Here is a 19,031-nt window from a genome sequence, read left to right on the forward strand (position 1 = left end):
ATTTCACCGGGTTTTCTGCCTGCTGGAGCATGCAGCAGGGGCTGCTCTGCAGTCCTCAGCGACTGCAATAACTGTAATAAATTACTGAAGTAACTGCGAACTCTGAAAATCCCTCTTTTGCTCCCAGCTCGCTCTGTTATCATCAGTGCTGATCAGAGCTGAGTGACTGGCAGCAGATCACTTTGCTGTCAGCTCACATGTGCTGCACGTGAAGCTTGCGGGGAGCCAGCCCCCTTGCTGCTGGTGCCAGGGCCACCCCTAACTCGGTCACATCACTGCCTGTCCCCTGCTTGCCACCATCCTGAACTGGTGTTTGTGAAGCTGCCTTTGGGATATCAACGTTTCTGACAGGCTCTCATAAACCAGCAATAATACACAAATACATAAAAGCTGACCGTGCCAGTGACGCAGAGGAGAAACAGAGTAAGTCCAGCTGGCCATTGAGCTCAGAGGCAACTCAACTGCCACACATTAGATTGCATGGGCTGCAATGTCCTGTCAGTGGCACTAATTAGTAAATCAATACCTGCCTTTTTAATAGTGTAGACACTCCTCCCTCGATTGCCCTGGCAAAGAGTGTGAGTCCCCAGGTGAATGGCAGGAGTTACGCAAAGGGGACAGAGCTTTCCCGTTTGCTGACATGGTTGGTTGGGAACTTTTTAAACAATCTTAACTTTAATTTTTTGTTTTCATTGCTTTCCAGGAAGGTTTGCCACAGAAAATCCCACCTGCAAAAGGCAGGAGATGCTACCAGCACAGTGCAAACAGTTAAACACTTTTTCCTATGCCTAGGCTTACACCCAGTTTTATCTAGATATTAATTTTTTTTTTCTCAAAAATCAATCTTTCTCTTGCTATTTCAGCCCCAAAAAGACAACACCAGTAAAACCATCCCTGTTCCTGTTAGGTTTCCATTTGACTTGAGCAGTGCAGGTTGATGGCAGCATTGACACAGGGAGAGCATAAGAGCATTGCAGACTTTATACTGATAAAGGCTCGGAATTAGCATACGTGCTGAAAGACTTGCTGAACAGCAATGGTTTTACATACTTGTTCTTTGAAATAGATAATTGATCTGCTAATGCTTGCAGCTTTTCAGCAGCACTGCATTATGTATCTCAATCTTGAGTATTTCCAAAGGCTAAATCCTCCCATCAGATCCACTGGGAAACCCCTGGATCTGCAGGTTAAATGGGATCTAAGATGCAAAGAGAGATGCCAGGGAGTCCCTCAGGCTTTGAGGGGCTCTCGGTGACTGCAGCCTGGGCTGGAGCTAAGGAGTATGGCATCAGGCCCACTTGAATCCTGGGAGATGAAGCACTACATCCAAAACCTGCCATTTTCCTGAGGATGGGATGAAAGCCCAGCCAGATGAGGGCCCGCTGTTACAGCATGGTGTGCCCTTGCCCCAGGCACCTTCCCCAGCCCACACCTGGTTCCATTTAACAATATGAAACAGGAACCACCCCTTTAGTCAAGTCCTTCTTACCTAGTGAATAGCAGGAGGGCAAAGCAGCAAACCAGTGACCAGCTAGTGGCATCCTACCCACACCTTTGGGTTTTCCCTTCCTTGCACAGATATCACAGCTGAGTTCATGCATCATTTTTCACTTGGAGCCTAAAACCTGGCGCCTAAGCAAAAACAGTCAGGTTTTGATGCCACACAACCCCTATTTGCTACCAATGCAATTTGCAGTTTTGCTAACATCAAATGCCCAACCCTGTCAGGAGCCCCATATCCCACATTGCTGCAATAATGAGAAACAGCTCAAACCTCTCCCCATGCTTTCCTTGAACACCCTGGCAGGTTCTCCCTTAGAATACATCCCCAATGCTCCATTTACAGGCTCTCCAGTGAGCTTTCTCTCTCAGAAACATTTCAACCAGTCAAATCGTGAAATATTGCCAGCAAACTGAATAAACCCAGCTCAGGGCTGGAGTTCCACTGTTCTCCAATCACGGCAAGATCAGTGAGCGCCAGGGTGCATCACTCTGTATCGGGCTAGCTCAGCCCTAGCAGCCTCATCGACAGACTCAGCTTGTTGCTGGTGCTGCTAAATTGCTACAGACTCAAAGCAATTCCAGCTGAACCATCCCTCTAGGTCAGAAAGAAAGAGCAGCACTTTCCTAAGGGTAAGGGAAAGCCTATACATGCAGTGAGATAGGAGCTGCTCCTCATCCCAGCGCATCGACAGGGCATGGGAATCTGAGCCCAGCTCCCTCCACTGCTGCTTCTGGATCACTGAGGTTCAGAGCCATTCACCCCACGCAAGGAAATGATGCCCACACGTACGCAAGCCATCCTGCTCCATCCATACCTGCATATTAGAAGCCATGGGAAGCAACACTCCCAGCTGTACTGATGATGAGTTATTAACCCAGTCTCTGGCACAGCTTTTGAATAAGCCCACAGGCAATTTCCTGGGGAGCTCCTGGGCTGCAGCTGATTATGGCCTGAGGGACTAGCACATACCCCCAGGGTGGTACCTGGGGTGCAGGGAGGGGGGGCTGCATTCTGCTTTCCTGTCATCTTTCATCCTGGAAGCATCAGCACAGGGATATGCCCCGTGACAGAGCAAGGAGGAGCCATCCTTCTAGGGCATGAATCACATTGTCTGTGCAACAGCATCTGAGGAAAAAAGGGTTATCCCAAAATTTCCCCAGATGATGGACTTCTGAGCCTTATATTGTATTGTTAGGCTCCTGTCTCCTCAGAGACCAGAGGAAACTGGTGAAAAAAACAACTAAAAATCCCCAGTTCCCTGGGCAATAATACTCTCCCTGGGCTGGGCAGGTACTTCATCTCAGTTCAAGATCCACAAAGGATGAGAACTCTCACTGTAATAAGCTCTCCTGGGAGGAACTTTGAGTAGGGCTGGGTGGGCAGAGGCAGCTGCAATTACAGCTGGCAGTAATGTAAATCCAATCCCAAAAGAGCCGGGGAATGGGTGAAAGCAGTCTCAGAGTGTTTGGCAGCCACCAGTGAAGACACCAAAACAATGATTTCAAAAGACACAGGAGGTTCTTAAGGTTGTTTTTTATAACAAAGAACCTTCCTTTGCTTCACCAGCCACCCCAAAGACTCTCACTAAGCATAGGAAGACAGCAAGAACACGTGCTTCAGCCGCTTGCGAGGAAACCTCACTTTAACATGGTGCGTAAAAATAGTCAAAGAACACGCAAAAATCTGTGTCCACGACTTAAAAAATGTACCTTTTCAAAGGGGAGATCTGAGCCAGCTGGGGCAGTTGAGGACCTGCTCCAGGAGGTGCTGCACATGGTGGCTGCTCTCTCTGTAACTCTCACTGGAGTCTTTGCCGTGTCAACGGGCTTATGGGCTTGTCTGGCCATTGACCTGTTGGAGTGAGTCTAGAGGAGGCCATGGAGATGCTGCGAGGGCTGGAGCAGCTCTGCTCTGGAGCCAGGCTGAGAGAGCTGGGCTGGGTCAGCCTGGACAAGAGAAGGCTCCATGGAGCCCAGCCAGTCTACAAGCAGTGACCCCTGCCATCTTCCCCCCAGCTTATATGCTGAGCATGACATCATGTGGCATGGAATGACAGCATAGAACCATATAATCATAGAATGCTAAAGGTTGTAAACAACCTTAACATCATCCGGTTCCAACCCCCTGCCATGGGTAGGGATACTTCACACTAGACCATGTCACCGAAGGCTCTGTCCAACCCGGCCTTGAACACTGCCAGGGATGGGGCAGCCACAGCTTCTCTGGGCACCCTGTGCCAGCGCCTCAGCACCCTCACAGGGAAGAGCTTCTGCCTGTCCTCACTGTGTTCCCTCCCATGTTCTTGTGCCCCCCAGCCTCCTCACTGGCAGGGCAGTATGAGACACTGAAAGTCCTTGGCTTAGTGTAAGCCCTGCTCAGCAACAACTAAACCAGTGTACAATCAACATCATTCTCACCCTAAATCTGAAACAGAGCACTGTAACAGCTACTGACTCCATCCCAGCCAAAACCAAGACAACGGGATGAAGGCAAGTAGACATAGTTGACCACCCTTTTTGGTACGACATCAGTTCCTAATGATATCACTGCACATAAATGCTATAATTTCAACCACCTTCACCTCTAAGCTACTCTGACTTTAAGGATCAGCTAACTCCTTGCTGGTGAACACATACTTCATTCAATGGTTTGATTCACTGATACCTTAATGACAGCCTCCCCTGTTGTTGTCTTTAATGTTTAAAATATGAAGTAAATGAGCCCTGTCATGCTGAAAATCCTGGGTAGGCTGTAGTAGCTGTTTTCAGTAATGATGAGAAGTTTCAATTTACCCATCATCTGGCATATCATGTGACAAGGTTATCATCTCCTTTCAAGTTTAAAAATCCATTCCTAGCCATCTTGCTAACATCATTCAATATTGTGGCAGAGGCACTGAAGTTACTTTCTAAAGTAAATGTCGCTCCATCAGTAAATGGCAGTGCTGAGGGAGAAGCACAACCAGTAGAGGACAAGGCATCACATTGGTGAAAAGCCCCATGTCCCAAAGTGCCTGTCACCTTCCCTACCCATCCTCTGTTTGCCTTGAAGATGAAATTATTATTTCTTAGTCTTGACAGTTGGGAAACTTGGGGCTGTTCAGCCCGAAGAGGGGAAGCTGTGTGCAGATCTCAGAGCGACTTCCAGTGTCTGAAGGGGGTTACAGGGATGTTGGAGGGGGACTCTTCATCAGGGACATATTGTAGCAACAGTACAAGGGGAATGGGTTTAAACATAAACAGGGGAGATTTAGATTAGATATAAGGAAGAAGTTCTTTACAATGAGGGTGCTGAGGTGCTGGCACAGGGTGCCCAGAGAAGCTGTGGCTGCCCCATCCCTGGCAGTGTTTAAGGCCAGGTTGGACACAGGGGCTTGGAGCAACCTGCCCTAGTGGTATCCCTGCCTGTGGCAGGAGGTTGGAAATGGATGAGTTCCAATGGTTTGAGAACCCAAACCATTCCATGAGTCCATGATTTTGTGATTCTCCATGCCTTCTTCCTGCAGGGACTGTACAAGCTACAGAAGGGAATATCCTGCAAAAAGGAAACTGGTCCAATGCCACAAACTGGCCCGAACCATGGAGGCAGTATAGAAGCCTGTGGGCAAGTAACTCTAGGAAACGCGTGCTTCTGAGCCTGAGCATTAGTTGCTCCTCTGCAACACGAAGTATCTGCTTTCAACAGACCTCTTGTTATATACAAAGAGAAAAAAAAATATTTTTGGTTTGGTCCTGTAAATAAGAGCATTTTATTTTTCTCAGAGTGTTTTTCTTCAGTGAAATTTGTCCACAACACAAACTGACTCCATCCCACTTCCAGAAAAGAGAGTGCCTGCAGGGATGGCTGAGTGTGCAGATCCACTGGGGATGCAACAGGCATGAACAAGCAACCTGAAAAGAGTCCACCTTATCCCTCTATCAAGGATTAGTAACCTGAAACATAAAACATTAGTTACAAAGAAAGCATTCATAAGAGAGCAATAGTAGCAAGGGGCATTGCCACAGGACATCAGCACACCAAGGGAGGGAAATCACCCTCACCAGCTTCAGCTCAATCCCATGGCACCTGGGTTCTCCTTGCTCTCTCACTCCTCTTCATGAGTAAGGAATTCTTTACAACAAGGGTGGTAAAACACCAGCACAAGTTGCCTGGAGAGGTGGTGCATGCACATCCCTAGAGACATCCCAAGCTGGATGTGGTCCTGAGCAACCTGACCTAGTTGAAGATGTCCCTGCTCATTGCAGGTGGTTGGACTGGATGAATTTCGTAGGTCCCTTCCAAACCAAACAGTCCCATGAGTCTATGATTCTGTGAACCCCAGCATCCTTTAACGTGTCCCATGCCAGCCTCTGGGAAGGAAACAAGTAGTCAAAACTCTGATCCATATGCCCCACTACTATTGTATTAGACATTTTCCCCACTCACAGCCATTCCCTTCCACTCACAGTATACCACATGGCAGCCAGTCCCACGCACAGCGTTGCACATGCAGCTCGCGGGCATCATCTCCTGCAAATCTCTTTAGCTCTGTTTCATCCAGGCAGCTTTAAAAAAAAAAAAAAAAACAACAACTCAACAGATTATATCAAAGGCTTCATCAGATTCCTATTGTCCGGGGTGCGCCACATAATCCGAATGGTTTCAAAAGAAAACTGCTACCTGCTGATAGCCAGAGTGGCTGCCAGTTACCAGATGTCTGGCTTTTGTTGTCTATAACTGGGATAATTTTTGCAGAGAAATGAAAATGGTTTGATCCTGCAGAACAAGATGCGCCGTGGATCAATTCACCGCAAAAGGCCTTTTTGAAGGATGTCTACATGGACGGAAATTTTGTTTTAGTGGGATGATTGGCTCTATTTAATTTAAACCCATATTTATACCAAAAATTCAAATAATGCACCCTACTTTGCATTTCAAAAAGAATCTCAGTGTTTATGAAATCACTTTTGAGTTGCAATTACAGTTATTTGTCTCTGGGACACACAACATGTAATTGGGTCAACATTGTTAATGAGCTAGCAGCATTATTGTTAATGAGCTACTAGTGTTAGTTTCAGTGTTTCATCCCCAGCAGGCGGCAAATACAGTATGTTAAGATAGATAATTATGTTAATGTTACGAATATCCACAGACCAAAGTCGTCATTAAAAATATTAAACAAAGAGGTTAAGTGAGATGATTGTGTGGAGAGAACTCTCCGCAGCAGCAGGGAGGGAGGGACCGGCTCCGCTCGGACACAGAGGTGTTTTCTCCCAACACTCTTGAGGACAGAGAACAAGCTCTTCACTCTGTTAATGGTGGGCTGGAGTTTCCCCATTTCATGCAGAATGGCACGAGTTTCATGAAAATAAGATCTTTGTTGACGGCACCCACAAAAAAAAACACATCAAGAGGGAAAGACCTCTTTGACAAAGACGTAGAAGCCTCAGGAGGGCTCCCAAGCATCATCTTGTACACAAAGACCGCTTGACGGCAATGGTTTGTTTAAAGAAGATGGACCCCATTAAGAAAGGGAGTCACTTTGTTCACATTAAGCTCCCACTCATTTCATCTCCTGTCCCGTATTCTCTACGTCAAAGAAGCTGATGATGAGCTGTTTCCCACTGACTTCCCCAAACTACTCATCAAGTTGTAGGTTTTATGTCAGAAGTCAGTTTTGCCTTTAAAAAATTATATATAGACGCAAGCACTTCTGATGGAGCTCCAGTACTTGCAGCTGGTGGGAAAAAATCATGACAGAAAAGTCTGTGGCTCTTATATGTCAGGTCAGAATAAGGTACTAGTGGTGGTCATCTAAGGAAGTGAGTGTTTTCTATAAGGAGGAGCCTCTACAGGGTGCCAAAGTGTAAGAGCTTTTCTGGCAGAGTCAGGCAGGTCTAGAGGGTTTTCTCTCTAAGCCAGACCATGCAAAGGGAAATAGGAGTTAATGTGTTGACTGAAATAAAAAGTGTATTTTGGGGACCTTCAAATAAAGTACTACACAGAGTGTTCCGGTTCCATTCAGTGCTTCAAGTGACAGTGAATGATTGATGAAAAACTGATCAGTCATGAAAAATAATTGAATTCTGCAAGATCAGATGTAATTAATGAAAGATAATTGAATTGATTATATTTTGAAATAATTGAAAATATTAACGGAAAATAATTGGAATGCACAGATGGTTATAGGCAAGAGCATCTGTGAAGAAATTTATTTGGCAATAGCTAAATACCAAGGAATTTAAACCAAACCACTCTTCCTTTACACACAGATTTTAGACAAAGCCCCATTGCCAATAACAGAATTGTGCAGTTTTTCTGAGAGCCACTGCAAGGTACAGAAGTTAGCTAAACCCCCCAAAATAATCCCAAATTAGGCAAAGTTAAAACATTTTATCTCTAAAGGAGATACTAATTCCTGCAGCCTAACTTCCCCAAATGTTTTAACTGCTGCAGAATTAAACCCCCCAGGGGAACCTGAGGCTCCCACTTGATTCAGATACACAGCAAAGCCTCCAAGTGCTTTTTTTCCAAAACAACTCCTAAATACGAAGGAAGAGAAAGACTGCACACCGTGAGGAACGTACAAACAAGGTACAAAATGCCTCCCTTGCTAAGGTCAGTCATTAGTAAAAACATCTGAGCCTTAAGTCTTGCCCTGCTCAAAACTCCTCTGCAAGGGGAAGAAATGTTGCAAGAACATTTACGTGCTGGTTTTACACAATTACTCGTCAGTTCAGTGCTTTTATTCCCATCATTCACCTGTTTTGTCTAAGGGGTTATCCTAATGGGTAGATGCTTTGCGCACAAGATATCTTCTCATTAAACAAGAAGTTTAGTTCTGCTTACTGTTTTGCAAACTGCATAATAGAGTTCTTCTTTATTCCCCCTTCAGAGCTGTAAACACTTCCCATCTTTTCCCAGGGCAGAGATCCCAGATTCAAGTGTAGCCTTTAGTTTCGCTTTCCAATAAATCCCCTGGACCTCAAACAGCATCTTCAGCTTCTGACAGCCATGTTACTAGTACCTACAAAAAAGCACACCAGTCCAGCCCAATACTGTTCTTTGCTGGAATAAATTATTTCCAAGACAACAGCAACACGGCAGATTCTACAACTCAAAGCTTAAGAAAAAATAAAGCATCTCATTTGCAGCAACAGAGGAAACTATTAGTAAGACAGCAAAAAACGTTGATTAACACAGACCTTTAAAGGGGCTGAACTGAAAGTTTATCATAATGGGCTATGCTGGAAGAGAGAATGGAGGCTAAAGCTGAACCTGGAGGAAAGCCAACCTGCAACTGCTCTATTTAATGCTTGGTTTAATAAACTTAATCAAAAAATAAAAGCACAGGGACAAGTTTTAATAGTTAGCTGGGAAGCATCAACAATATGGAGAGGGTTCAGGATATTAGGCCCACAGAATTGGAAAATAAGGCACAAATTAATAGCATAACGTGCTAAATCATGCATCTAGGATTAACTACAGAAATTAAGGCTCTAATGGAAGAATAGAAATTACTCATTTAACCAATGTATTGTAGGATCTCACTGGGTAGTCCACAGTTTTCCTGGGGACAGCCCAGTGGGCACACTCCTACATTAAAACTGCAGACCACCAGCATGGTGCACCTTTGAAAAGCCTCAATGCAACCCTAAGGCACAGAGACATAATTCACCTTGTATTTCTGACTTGTGGGAAACATCCCTGATAAGCTAAGAGACTGGTGGGACACTGGTGGAAGGTCACTGGCCCTCCTGGCCCTCCTGGTGCAGGTGAGGTGGATCCAGGCTCGACCAAGCCCACAAAAGATCCATCATAAAAATACTGAAGACATTTATCAGTGGATGCTGAAAAAAACTCATCTTGATCATCAACACAATGACATCTCAGAACATACTTGACCAGTTTCACCAATTACACTTTGAAAGAAGATAATCAGGAAAAATGAGCACTTTGGGCTCAGAAATGGTTGATGAAAGAAAAGGATGCAAATTTTCTACAAAGGCACAAAGGCTTCTGATTTTAAAATAAAGTGTCAAAAGACCTGGGTTCTGGTTCAGCCTTCCAGTAAGATTAGTGGAGAAAAGAAACTTGATTAGCTTCAAGGAATGGCTCAACCAATTCACAAAGCTGTTGTGCTGATACAGGAGTGGACACAAAAGGTATTTCCCAGTCCTATGTCTTAAGTACCTCAACCCATTTTAAATAATTTATATTTGGAATTGGAAAAGTTCAATGCACAGAAGAAAGAGGGAAGGGAACCTAACATTTCACAGGCAATAATCATGCAGCTGTGGGCTTTTTTCCCCTGTTGAGGACAACAGAAGCCATACAGCAGTGTATGGACTTGCCTGGTTTCACTGGGACTTCAAGGAGCACATGGGAAAATTAATGCACCAATTGAAAGGTGGGAGAGGGAAGATAAAACCCAATCCCTTACAGAAGAAACAGCCTTAGTGCTGGTACTCCCCAAAACACTGCCAGCACGACTAGTCTTGGAAGGCAAACGCAGGGACTGTGAGAATTAAGACCTGAGGCCCAGTGTAGGAGAGGATCTGGTTTGAGACCATCTTAAAAATCTGAACGTGCTCAAGTCCATGGGTCCTGATGAGATCCATCTGCAGGTCCTGAAGGAGCTGGCAAATGAAGTTGCTAAGCCACTGGCCATCATATTTGAGAAATCATGGCAGTCAGGTGAAGCTCCCGACGACTGGAAAAAGGGAAATATAACCCCCATTTTCAAGAAGGGGAAAATGGATGACCCAGGGAATTACAGAGCAGTCAGTCTCACCTCTGTGCCTGGCAAAATCTTGGAGCAGATTCTCCTGGAAGGCATGCTAAGGCACATGAAAATCAACAAGGTGCTTGCTGACAGCCAGCATGGCTTCACTAAAGGGAAATCCTGCCTGACCAATTTGGTGGCCTTCTATGATGGGGCTACGGAACTGATGGACAGGGGTAGAGCAGTTGATGTCATCTACCTGGACTTGTGCAAAGCGCTCGACACTGTCCCACAGAACGTCCTTGTCTCTAAATTGGAGAGACATCAATTTGATGGATGGACCACTCGGTGGATAAAGAACTGGCTGGATGGCCGCACACAAAGAGTTGTGGTCAATGGCTCAATGTCCGGCTGGAGACCAGTAACGAGTGGTGTCCCTCAGGGATCGGGGTTGGGACCGGGCTTGTTCAACATCTTTGTTGCTGGCATGGACAGTGGGATTGAGTGCGCCCTCAGCAAGTTTGCCGATGACACCAAGCTGTGTGGTTCGGTTGATACCCTGGAGGGAAGGAATGCCATCCAGAGGGACCTTGACACGCTTGTGAGGTGGGCTGATGCCAACCTCATGAAGTTTAACCATGCCAAGTGCAAGGTCCTACACCTGGGTTGGAGCAATCCCAGGCACAGCTACAGGTTGGGCAGAGAAGAGATTCAGAGCAGCCCAAGGAGAAGGACTTGGGGGTGTTGGTCAATGAGAAAATGAACATGAGCCGGCTTCAGTGTGCGCTCGCAGCCCAGAAAGCAACCATATCCTGGGCTGCATCCAAAGGAGTGTGACCAGCAGGTCGAAGGAGGTGATCCTGCCCCTCTACTCTGCTCTCCTGAGACCTCACCTGGAGCATTGTGTGCAGTTCTGGTGTCCTCAACATCAAAAGGACATGGAACTGTTGGAACAAGTCCAGAGGAGGCCACAAGGATGATCAGGGGACCGGAGCACCTCCTGTATGAAGACAGGCTGAGGAAGTTGGGGATGTTCAGCCTGGAGAAGAGAAGGCTGTGTGGAGACCTCATAGCAGCCTTCCAGTATCTGAAGGGGGGCTATAGGGATGCTGGGGAGGGACTCTTCATTAGGGACTGTAGTGACAGGACAAGGGGTAACGGGTTCAAACTTGAACAGGGGAAGTTTAGATTGGATCTAAGGAGGAAATTCTTTCCTGTTAGGGTGGTGAGGCACTGGAATGGGTTGCCCAGGGAGGTTGTGAATGCTCCATCCCTGGTGGTGTTCAAGGCCAGGTTGGACGAGGCCTTGGGTGATATGGTTTAGTGTGAGGTGTCCCTGCCCATGGCTGGGGGGCTGGGGCTAGCTGATCTTAAGGTCCTTTCCAACCCTAACTATTCTATGATTCTATGATTCAGGCATGTCTTATTGGTGGTGTTGAGGTTGGCTCCCAGGACAACATCCTCTCTAACATACCTTCTAGTGGTAGGCAGAAAGCCTACATCTAACAAAGCAGAACAGAAAAAATTTCAACATTATCCTAAGGGAGACACATACAACACAGAGACAAGTCCCTGACAACCCACTATATCCTGTAATTTTATTTATAACCTATCTTTGGAGGAAAAAATACCTACAAAAACCCCAAAACATAAGTGATATGACCCATTCCTCACAAGGCTAAAAATAAATTCTTCTAATGAATAATGTAGTGTCTCATCTTTGCCAAGTCCCAAAGTGCTTTCAGAAAGAAGTCAAACGTTTTCTCCATTAACCTGCAAATGCATGTTTACAGTTCATAATCAGAACTAAATATGTACAATTACACTGCAGGGTATCTTAAAAGTCATCCCCACCACCAACATTTGTTAGGTGACAAAAGTAGCTACGCTATCAGGCACTACAAGAGGCTTTTTCTGATCACAAGACATTCCTGTATCTGTGTCCTTCAGCATCCCCACAGGTACATGGATGAGGAATGAAATGGGGGATTTAGGGCAGAACTAGACCTTGTTGTAAGTCACCAGTTTTATGGTGACATTTTCAGCCTCCAGCCCCTCTCTACAAGATCATCCAGCTCTGCAATTAGTGGTGCCCATGGCACACCTCTCATCTCCATAGCCTCAGAGATGTTCTTAATGGACAAAGTTTCAGCTTCACAAAATCCTCTCGTATTAAATCTAATTTAAATGCATAAGTTAAGATTCCCAAATAGACGTATTACAGAGATTTAAAAAGACAGTTAATGCATGTTAAATATAATCCATTCTTGGGGATGAATAGTAATATGTTTAAGGAATCACAGCATAACAGATTAAGATACATAGCCGATTACTGATTTAGTAATTAAAAGGCAATTACTGCCTATTTAAATCTCAGTAAAATGTGTCAGAAAACAAGGCTTTCACTTTAAAATTAGATATAAAGGTATCCACCAATTTAAGTGCAATCATTTTTGGTGCAATTCCAAGGAGTCTTATTTTCAGGGACTGCAGAGTACTCCCTTTGAGGCACCCAAATTCTCTCAGGCAGACAGCGAGGGTTCCCACATGACCTCACATCAGTTCAAGCTCTACAAAATTCAGGCTGTAAGAATTTGGTTTAAGTGTGCACCTCATCACTTCAGTATTGAAATTAATTCACATACACAAATCAGGTCACCAATTGAGTTTCATTATAACTAAAATTGCAAGAGTTTGGCTTGAGAAAAATCAAGTTTAAGTGGTAAAGACTTGACCCAAAACTCCAGCAATGAAGACCATCCAAAGAGTCATCTATCTTCTTGACTGTGTGTCTTCCCGTGCAGTTTCCAATTACTTTCTTTGGCATGTTTTGATTTACCAACAGCACATAACACATTTTCCTCATCCACTGAAGCTCAACCGGATCTAAGTACAACATCTAAAATTGAAGGTGATAGAGTGTTTGAATCAATAAATATCAGGCAGGAGAGCAAAAGATGAGCAAAAGCAAGTTGAACATACAGGACAGTTTGTCAAGTGCTTTCACCCAAGTCAGGTGCTGACCACGTGGTCAGATTTGGAGCAAGGCTGAGCATTCAGCTGTGCCATCAAAACACAGGCACAAAACCACAGACATTGCTGCTTCAAGCAGGGGAGGAGTTCATAGCAATAACTAGGGAAGAGCCAGTTAAAATAATTTCTTTGGGTATTATGGTGACTGAATTTTAAGGCAGCAGCCACAGGACTTCAAATACTTTCTTTTGCATCTTCAAATGTTTGCAGTCTCGTATTTCAGGACTTGACAAATCTCCTTTCTGTAAGATTTTCTATTCTAAAAATAGCTTGTTTTAGCTTGGAGAAAATGTGTTACAAGTAAGATCCTTTATAAAAGTTTTCTTTCCTGTCCAACACATGTGGGAGAGGCTAATGAGGAAGTAAAGGGAGCGCTAAATAGAATCATAGAATCATAGAATAGTTAGGGTTGGAAAGGACCTTAAGATCATCAGGTTCCAGCCCCCCTGCCACAGGCAGGGACACCTCACACTAAACCATATCACCCAAGGCCTCATCCAAATAGGGAATCTCTAGTCAAGAGTATGAAAATGAGTGACTCATGTAACATTGGTTACAACATCTGTAAGCTCGTGGCTGAAGACAGCCATCAGCAGCATAGCTCTGCTCTACTCCTGGCAGGTTTGGAGGGTATGACCTCCCTGCAATGAGGCTGAGATGTGCCGTGCAAAGGGAAAGGGAGGAAACAAGTGAGCATGAACACATTATTTCACCTGAAAAGGATCAAAAACGTGCATCTCATTCTGGCATCCACTCCTGTTGCCAAGTTCACCAGCTGCAAGAAAAGACCTTGACACCCAGCCCAACCTCTCATGTGGCGCCACCAGCCGTGCCCAATGTCACCAGGTTCACATGCAAAGGGACATGCTTTAAGCAAGCTCAAGTCATTGGTCAGGTAGAGAAAGACTAGGAGATCGTGGGACATGGTCATCATGGTGGTTCCTAGTGACTATCCATGTCCATAGTGGTGATCCCAGCTACTATGGGGCTGCTCTCACCTCACCTCCACAGCCATGCAACACAGCATGGAGAAAACCATGCTGTTTTCCTGCCTTCCCCTCCATCCTCTCCCTGCAAGGGTTTAGCCATGAACTACCACAGCCTCAAGCCACCAGCTCTGCCCTACTCCCCAGTCCTCATCCCTCTCCACATGCAGCTCCTCATGAAAGGAAAAAAGCTGTGAAACTGCAATTTTGGATCCTGGAGAGAGAGGCTTTTCTGAAATGAGGCATCCTGATGAGACTGTTCACCCCAAATTCGTCAGAAGCTTTCTGCTGTTAATTGAAGGAAGCAGAAATCTGTTTGCTGAAGCCCCACGAGCAGAAAAAGATGTCAGCTAAATTATTCATCGTGAATTACTCACTTGGCTCTTGTTAAGAAATTACTTGTTTTCACAAAGCTTGCATCAGATTAATTCTTATTTTTTTTCATTTTATTTAGGTGTCTTGAGATGGCAAATGAAAGTGGATGCTAAAGATGCAGAATGAAGAAGGGTTTTAAATAGATTCTACATCTAATCCACAGGTGACTACTACTTGAGCAAATTAGCAAACCCACTCAGTTCCGGGGCAGTGCAGAAGGGTGCATTTCCAGGAATAGCAATCTCGAACAAATTTGTTATCTTTGCAATTACCTGTGAGTGGATTAACAAGTGAATCTGACTTCATTACATTAGCTTGATATTAAACAAGTAAGAAGTTTCATTTTAATAGGCATACTAATTGGACAAAATTATAGGAAATGTAAGAGCACAGTATCAGAAGTACCAGTTCACAGCTAATAAAGCATGCTGAAAGCTACCTGCTAACAAGAAGGCTGCCTGACTTCCTACCCACTTCCTCTGTTTTGGTCTGATTTACCTTAGAGCAGGGAATAAATACATTTTCACACACACAGCCCAAGGCATGGCTCCTGAACTTCATGTGATTGGTTGGGAAATACATGGCATTTCAGGGTCAGGTTGGACAGGGCTTGGAGCAACCTGCAGAAGGTGTCCCTACTTGCGGAAGAGGGTTGGAGCTGCCAACTTTAGGTCCCTTCCAACCCAGTCTGGATTGGTTCCATTGCCTGCCTCACCAAACACTTGCTCAGGACTTGGCTTCAACAGGAGTTTTGCAAATAATCCAATATGATAGACTAGTTGCTTCCAAAGAAACATGCTGGAAATAAGCACGTTGAAATAGTTATTCTGAAAACAAAGAGACCTGGATTTGCTTTCAAGGCGCAGCTGCTTTCAGAAATTACTTGTGGCACCAGAAACCCATTGTATTTTCAAGATTCTCTCAATCTATCATACTCAGACACTTCTGTCCAAAGCTTTATTTTTTTTTTTAATGATTATTAAGTCAATTTACCCACAGAGCTGGGACTTGAGCACTGTTACAATATTCATTTGAGATTCAGAACTGCTTTTAAGCGGCTGCCCTCCCCAGCAGTCACTCTTCTCACCGCTGCAGCTACTCTTGTGAAGAGATTTGCAGCCTGTTGCTCCCATTCCTTACAGGCATGTGGGAGAGAGAAATTAGCTGTAATTCACCATCAGGAAAAACCCGAGGTGCTGTAACATCACCATTATATGAGGACATCTGATACAAAGATGCTATAGTCTGTGGGGAAGCCTGCAGCAAAGATAAAATGGAACATTGCAAACTGACATCTTGGTAGCATGGTGGCTGGAAATGGTCTGCTGGGGGGGGGGTTATTCCCAAGTGCCAAGGAAAGTTGGCTTTCAAGAGAACAACAGATACTCCTCTGCAACCAACCTGGTCCACCATGCATCGCCCCTACATGCAAGTTTGTGGATGCAGAAAAGTTTAAGGTATCCTACTTCCATAGTCTGAAATTTCTCCTTGCTGTTCTCTCATAAGCCCAGTGCCACTGGGAAGAATGTGGCATGCTGATGAGGTTACAGAATCACACACAGAATCACACAGAAGTTTGAGTTGGAAGGGACCTTAAAGATCATCTCATTCCAACCCTCCTGCCCTGGGGAGGGACACCTTCCACTAGAGCAGCTTGCTCCAAGCCCCATCCAACCTGGCCTTGAACACTGCCAGGCTGTGTGCAATGAATCCAGTTCAAGCTTCCATCTCCTCCATGGAAACTTCATGGGGTTGTAAAGCCCCCTATAGCCCTTCATCCTGCCAAGCAGGAGGCAGCAGGCACCCAGGATGAGTGGCCATGTTGCCACCCGAACTAGGTGCATGCAGTCACCTCGGCTCAGGCTTTAAGGTCCTTCGCTTCTCACCTGGCACATTTTGGGTCAGCCCAGGCCACACTGCCCTCACACAGTTCTGCCTCTGAAATCCTAATAGCCCACCACTGAAAGATGCTGCTGCCTGTCGTTCATTCCTGTTTTGGCAGATAGTGGAACAGCCACTCCCAGGCTTTAAAACCATCTTGTGTCACTGCTGAAGGAGTCCAAGTCCCCTGCTTCTCCCTGCCCAGTCACATCAGCCTTAGCAAATGGGACCCCAGAAAACTCAACTGACTCCCAGGTTCTCAGGGATACTGCTCCCCAGCTCCAAACTTCCTATCACTTTGGGTATAGAACACAAGGGAACAGTTGCTTATTTGCTTTGGTTTCCATCTAACTGAGACCATGGGCAGTCCTGTCTCCTGTGCAGCCAGAGTCCACCTCTGAAGCCCCAGCACTGCTGCTGGTGCTCTGAGTTGATGCTGTCAAATACCACACGGCAGAGCTGCTCCGCTCTGTGCAGTAATCAAATATTCATCAGGCCAGCAAGCAGCATCACAGCTCCACGGGCAGGGCTGCCAGCTGGGATGTGGGACAGTTGAGTTCAACACTGCAGCAATTAATATTTAATGAGCTGGGTGAGGTAGAAGCACTTCACAAGGAGAGACAAAGGGCCACGTCAATTCGTCCGTCCATCCATCCATCCATCCATCCATCCATCCATCTCTCCCTCCCTTCCTCTCCAGACTTATGTTCAGAAAAACCCACTCTCAGCAGGTCTAAACCCTGCAAAGCTGCAGCCTGAATCATGAGAGGCACAAAGCGGGGGGCATAACCAGGCACCCCACCTTGTCCCCTGACAAGCACAGATCCCAGCACCAGGATGGGATTTAGTTAATCATGACCAAGCCTTGGGAACAGGGTGCATGTGTGGGAAGTGCTGAAGTTCACCAAGATATCATTTAAATATGACACAGGGGGAAAAGCCCCACAGTTTCTGTGCTCTATGAATGTAAGATGAGCGCCTGACTCTGGTCTTCATGGTATCTGCACTGAGAGAAAAGCGCTTCAGTTAGGGACAGTTTGGGCTCAGCCACAACATGCCCACCTACAGCAGACCCTGGATGTCTGAGCAAACAGCAAACAGAAACATGGGTGTTTCTGGCACTCAGAGCCTGAATACCGGGCTCAGGTGTCTATAAGTTGTTTTTATGGATATTTAAGAGCTCTAGTCCTAATATTGTCTCAGCTTCTCGCCAGTCCTAAAGAGAACGATTCTACCATTCTATCATTCTATCTCAACCTTTTTCGGATGTTTACCTCAGTCCCCGGAGCAGATTTCATTGCCACTTTAATTGCCAGGAAGCATATTAGTTATTAGTCTTCCCTGCCAAAGTGACAAGTGCCTTTCCCTGGCACTGCCTGTATAGCTCAAGAAGTGTTTGGGGATATTCCTCAAAGAAAAGACTCACATGAATATTAAACATTGTAATTAAGTGCAGTGAAGTTCCTCCAGATTTGCAGGGAAATAACTCAGGGATGACTTCTACCTGATCAAATTTAAAAGCCATTTTCTCTCGGGTCTCCCAGCTTGCTGTTGAAATCAAGCTAAATAATACTTTAATGGCTGCACAACACCATTTGCTCCCTGTCCTAATCTCCTGACATTCCCAAGGAGTTTGCTTTTCTTTGTTCCTTTAATACCAAGAGATGCGGATGCTGCTTGAACAGCAGCACAAGTCATCTGAACCACACGAGACCATTGGCAAAGCTTCCCCATCCAGCAGCAGAGCCAGGAGATGAGGCCCATCCTGGAGCACATTTTGGCTGGTTGGGATGGCTTGGATGGTTTGGCCACAGGCAAGCTCCGAGCAGCTCCAGCTCTCCGCAGTTCCCAACACAGCCTATTTCCTGCAGGCTCCGGCTGATACCGTACGCATTAATTGAATAAGCTTTAATTCTCTTTCCAGGACCATCTGCTGAGGACCAGCGGGCGCGCTGCTCTCACAAACCAGGGCAACAGCACCATCTAGCAGAGCAGAATGGAAAGTGCCGGAGGGACCCCCAGCCCGTGAGGACAAGGGAGTGAGTACCAGAGCTGGGTGACTGCGAAACAAGGACTTTCGGGTCCAGCAATGATGGCCCCGCACACCGGCATCCCCATTTGATCTTCACATACCTGGCTCGACAGCCACAGCATCTCATGTTTCTTCGTGGCTTCTTCCAGGCCTCCTGTGGTGCTTCTATGCTGGGCCATGGTTTTTCAGCAGCAGAGGAGAAAGTGTTGAACAAATCACGGGTCACTCCTGGGACATGGCATGTCACACAGCAGCCATTCCTGCAGGACCACAATAAGCATTCGCCTGTGCCGTAACCGGGGCTTCAAAACAGTCTTGGATCAGTGAAGTTGTGAGCACAGTGTGGAAATAGCCATGTGAGCTGCAGATAAGATAGAAGGAAGGAGCAGGGTAGAAAGAATGTTTGCAGCTGGGCTAGAATTTCAGAGGGGAAAAACCCTGATTTCTGAACTTTGTCTTCCCTATTTTTATCACAAGGGGACTCCTTCCCCTGAGCCTCATAACAGACACCAATCT

The 19,031-nt window shown here is 45.7% G+C and overlaps 1 long non-coding RNA gene across 1 annotated transcript; it reads right to left on the minus strand.

The window, feature by feature from the left end:
• Window positions 1-673: 673 nt before the first annotated feature.
• LOC134161988 (uncharacterized) lies at window positions 674-5,436 on the minus strand. The gene is made up of 3 exons (XR_009964157.1): window positions 5,308-5,436; window positions 1,490-1,625; window positions 674-728 (listed from the first exon to the last, which is right to left on the minus strand). It is a non-coding gene; the product is annotated as an uncharacterized LOC134161988 (long non-coding RNA).
• Window positions 5,437-19,031: the final 13,595 nt, after the last annotated feature.

Source organism: Pezoporus occidentalis, unplaced genomic scaffold, assembly GCF_034315485.1.
Source record: "Pezoporus occidentalis ecotype Australia unplaced genomic scaffold, CSIRO_AGI_Poc_V1 ctg180, whole genome shotgun sequence".
Lineage (NCBI taxonomy): Eukaryota > Metazoa > Chordata > Aves > Psittaciformes > Psittacidae > Pezoporus > Pezoporus occidentalis.